The 5,062-nt window shown below is 44.0% G+C and overlaps 1 long non-coding RNA gene across 1 annotated transcript; it reads left to right on the forward strand.

Annotated features, from left to right (window-relative positions):
- Positions 1–570: 570 nt before the first annotated feature.
- Positions 571–3,626, forward strand: LOC105471602 (uncharacterized). The gene is made up of 3 exons (XR_981269.3): positions 571–1,923; positions 2,123–2,191; positions 3,305–3,626. It is a non-coding gene; the product is annotated as an uncharacterized lncRNA (long non-coding RNA).
- Positions 3,627–5,062: the final 1,436 nt, after the last annotated feature.

A 5,062-nucleotide genomic window follows, 5' to 3' on the forward strand; every position in this document is an offset into this window, starting at 1 on the left:
ATTGCATCCAGTGTATGTTTCATCTCACACACCATAATGTTCATTTCTAGAATTTCAATTTGTTTTTTTCCCTATATCTTCCATAGTTTAAAGGCCCAGTCTTTACTCTAGGTTATGGAACATATGAAATACAGTTACATTAATGCTTCAGGCATACTTACCTGCTAATTTTATTATCCTATCTACTAATTCTATCATTGATTTTTATCCTCATTATGTGTCATATTTTTTGCCTCTTCACATCCATGATGATTTTTGATTAGATGACAGAGATCACCAATTTTACCTTAATGGCTTCTTGCATGATTTTGTATTTCTATAAATATTCCTGAGCTTTGTTCTGTCATACAGTTAAGTTACTTGGAAAAGTTCGAGCCTTCCAGACCTTGCCCGCAAGCTTTGGTAAGTGATAAGAATAGTATTTGGTCTAGGGTTGTTTTGCTCACTACTGAGGCAGAATCCTTCTAAGTACTCTATCTTCATGAATTATGAGATTTTCTATTCTGACTGATGTTAACTGGTACTGTTTCTGGCACCCTGTGAGTGTTCGGAATCCTCTAATCCCTTTAATCTTTGTGAATGATTCTTTTTCTATTCTCAGGCAGTTTTTTTTTTTTTTTTCCTTTTCTTTTAGAAGGAATCTTGCTCTGTTGCCCAGGCTAGAGTGCACGATCTTGGCTGACTGCAACCTCCCCCTCCCGGGGTCAAGCGATTCTCCTGCCTCAGCCTCCTGAGTAGCTGGGACTACAGGTGCCTGTCACCATGCCCGGCTAATTTTTGTATTTTTAGTAGAGATGGGGTTTCACCGTGTTGGCCAGGATGGTCTCGATCTCCTGACCTTGTGATCCACCCACCTCAGCCTCCCAAAGTGCTGGGATTACAGGTGTGAGCCACTGCGCTTGGCCTCTCAGGCAGGTTTCTTACCTGCATACTCTGATCACTACTCTGTTAAATAGTCAAGGAGGATAAGTATTCTCTTCAGATTTCCAGAACTCTGTCTCTGTACAGCCTTCTCCTCCTCAATATTGTGCCCTATGAATTCTAGCCACGTTGACCTTCCCAGACTTACAGTTCTGTCTTCTCAACTCAGGAAGATCTCTGAGCTCCATCTGCATTCTTCCTTCCTGTGCTATGGCCTGGAAACTTTTATAAGGTAATGAGGAGGTCAATTGTGGGGCTAGCCTCCTTTGTTTCTCATCTCTTGAGGATCACTGCCCGTTGTTGCTTGATTCCAGCGATTGATTCCCTTTGTTGCTTGAGGGCCATAGTTTCATATATTTTGTCCAGTATTTTTGTTGTTTTAGGTCAGAAGGTAATTTTGGTCTCTGTTACTCCATCTTGGCCAGAAGTGTAAGTCACTCACCTATGCATTTATATGTCAAAATACTGCACATATAATTTTAGTTTAAGCTACTTTAAAAAAATCTCCTTCATTTTCCATTTAGCATTCCATTTAGGGTATTACATTGATTTTTTGGAAATTCTGTTATTGGCAGTTTCTACTGCTTATCAATTCCATTTAAAGACAGTGCATAGGATATTCTAAAATAGCTGTTAAACAAAGAGAAAATTGGGCCTGATAGGGTGAGAATCACAGCTCTAATACCTAGAGTGACCTTATAATGTATTGTCCAAAGGAGATACTTTTGACAGTGAAAGAAGGTGTTGTTAGTAATTATATCAGGACCATGGCCTACACCAGGACTATCCCAGGCAGCCTAGGACATATTTGTACCCCATCTCTATTTTATGCCTTTACACAATTCTTTACTTAGTTCTAAAGCCTTTATTGAGCCTGCTTTCTTTGTCCAGCTGAGTGCCACATGTTCACATCACAAAGATCAATAAGGCAAACTCTGAAAGATGGACAGAGATAGAGGAGACGGTCCTTTATAACACAATGTGATCTGTGCTCCAATAGAGGTGAGCACAAGAGCCTTACGAAGGCTCAATGAAGAGCATGTCTGACCGCAGGGGAGGGAACTTAGGGTGGAGAAGATGAGTCGAAGTATGTTCATAGGGGCTGTGGGATGAGAGGTGGTGGGAAAGGTATTCCAGACAGTGTGTGTCAAAGCGAAGAGCCAGGAGAACACAGATAGGATTTTTTTTTTTAAACTCCAAGATGGAAGAGTGTTCTGATTGGCTGGAAAACAACATACATGGGAAGCTGTATGGAAATGAGTGGAGAAAGGTAATACTTATAGCAACAGCAGTGAATATTTAGTGCCCACTTACCACATGTTGGACACAGTTCCAGGTACTCTGAACATACTCACTCATTTAATCATTACAACAGCCCTATGAGATAGGCACTACTATTATCGCCATTTTCAGGTGAGGAATCTGAGGCCCAGAGAGAGTAAGTACATTGCCCAGGGCCACACAGCGAGTATGTGGTAGGTTCTGGAGCTGAATGCAGAGTCCCTTCACTCTAAACTCCTGAGAGCCAGATGCTATAAGGCCTTGTTATTCCAAGTGGAGGAATGCTAAGGACATAATCCTGCAGGTGACCAGGAACCCCTGAAGCATTTGAAGCAGGGGAGTGACTTAAAACAAGGTGGTGTAAGAAAGTGCTCCCAGAGCAGTATCAAAGCTGGATGTAGTGGATGTCTCCATTAGTCACAAGAGGTAGTAAGAGGTTGAGCTAAAGCAGCTGCAGCAGGGATGCAGAGGATGTATTCCCTGAACCCTTATGGGCAGAGACCTTTGGCCTCAGTGACTATGGTGAAGGGTGCAGAGGAGAAGCTCAAGAAGATGACAGGTGTCTGGCTTATGCCCCTGTGTGAACCTGAAGCCTCTCATAGACATGCCAGTTACAGGAGGAAAAGCAGGTTTGTTTGGGAAAGAGGTGTCTAGACTATGACTTCCATTTTAGCCATGTAGTTTTTGAGGTGCTTGTACAAGTTCTAGGTGGAAATGTCCAGGAGGCAGTCGGGAACTCAAAAGTAGATCTCAGGAGAGACGCTTGGGCCAGAGGGCTTGGGGAATCATTAGCATGGGGGTGGGAGGAGAGGCAGGCAGATCACGAGGTCAGGAGATGGAGACCATCCTGGCTAACACGGTAAAACCCCGTCTCTATTAAAAAAATACAAAAAATTAGCCGGGCGTGGAGGCAGGTGCCTGTAGTCCCAGCTACTTGGGAGGCTGAGGCAGGAGAATGGCATGAACCTGGGAGGCGGAGCTTGCAGTGAGCCGCGACCGTGCCACTGCACTCCAGCCTGGGTGCACTCCAGCCTGGGTGACAGAGCAAGACTCCGTCTCAACAAAAAAACAAAAACAAAAACATAAATTTATTCTCTTACAGTTTTGGAGGCTAGAAGTTCAAAACAAGGTGTTGGCAGCACCATGCTCTCTCTGAAGATGCTAGGAAGAATCTGTTACACACCTTTCCATTCGCTTCTGGGGTTTCCTGCAAGCCCTCACATTCCTTGGCTTGTAGATGCATCAGCCCAGTTTCTGCCCCCATCATCCTGTGGCCTCCTCTCTGTGTGTGCACCTGCATTCCCTCTCCTCTTCTTCTAAGGACACCAGTCATAGTAGATTAAAGGTTCACTCCTAACTAATTACATCTGTAACAACCCTATTTCCAAATAAAGTCACATTCTAAGATTCCTAGGAAGAACATGAATTTTTGGGGGGGTGTGAATACTGTTCAACCTGGGACATGGAGTAAATAAATGGCAAGCAAGATTACGGATTACTTTAAGCTAGAGAGGGAGATAGGGTTAAATGTAGGACTGTTTTTTTGTTTTTTTTTTTCCAGGACTGGAGAGGTTTAAACATGTTACTACATTGAATAAATGAAAGAGCCATGGACATGGAGAGGCTAAAGATTCTGAACTAAGCACAAGTAATTGATAGCACAAGCTCCCAACGGGCTGGGGCCTGGAGCGCAGATGGAAGGATCAACTGTGGGCAGAACTGGGGTGTGGGAGGGGTATGCAGATGCAGATGTGTTTGACGGTGGGGGGCAGAAGCTGAGTGGGGCGAAGTGTGACAGGGCAGCTCTGAGCACCCTGGAGGTGTTCACCAAGCAAATCAAGAGCAGATGGTGGAGCAAGCAGCTGAAATAACAGCTTCTGAAATCAGCCCTACTTTGTGGGGAGAGGCTTAGTTAAGGATTCTAGCCATGGGAACCAAGAAGAGGAGGATAATCTGTTCATTCCTGTTATGGGGCTTTGGGGGAGCAGTTTCAGCCTCAACCTGGAGAATGTTTTAGAAGGCCAGAGAGAGGAACCTTGCAATCATGTGAGCCGGCCCCTCACTTTGAGATGAAGAGTCCACACAGCAGTAACACTGCCCTCTATCTAGTGGTTCTAGAGTGTGGCAATCTGGAGGGGTCATTATGGAAAAGGCCTGAAGCATTAGAATGTAGGCCCAATACTGAGATAGAAAGAGGATTCTCCGAGGTGACTTAGGCAGGGTGGTGGTGGTGGAGGTGGATGTAAGAAGCCCTCTGCTACCTCAGTCCCAGAGTGGAATTCAATTCATCAAGAGCGGAGTCAATCACCATTTAGGTCCCTGTGTTAGCCTTAATTTATTCCTCAGGTGTGGAGAATATGCCTCAAGATGCATTCAAAGTGTAAGCTACCTCTTCCTCAGCAGATTTGCAATTCTGTCATCTGGAAACTCTCTGACATCTCCCTCAGCTCTTCTCACTCTTTTGCTCCAACACATTTTAAGACCAGGCCCCTTAGCCGTAGAACCAGCATGAAAAACAAGTAAGTTTCAGGAAACATTATCCCAAATGGAATCTCTATTGTACTCTGTTTATCAGATGGAAAGCTTAAAACAGTGTAAGAGTTTTCACAGGGTGTATTTATATGACACCAGTTTTGGGTCCATAGACAGGGGCTTTTTCTAGATCAAACTGCTCCATTGTCCTATTGATACTGGCCTGAAATCTGAGTAGATAAAACATATTTAAGGAGAGATGAGATTCTAACCCTTAATAGCAAAAAGCAGGGCTGAGCCCTAGGCCCATGTTTTTACACATATTATACAATTCAATGTGTTGTGCTACAGCTAGAACACTAGTTCTCAACCAGGGGCGATTTTGCTT

This window comes from Macaca nemestrina, chromosome 12 (genome assembly GCF_043159975.1).
Source record: "Macaca nemestrina isolate mMacNem1 chromosome 12, mMacNem.hap1, whole genome shotgun sequence".
Lineage (NCBI taxonomy): Eukaryota > Metazoa > Chordata > Mammalia > Primates > Cercopithecidae > Macaca > Macaca nemestrina.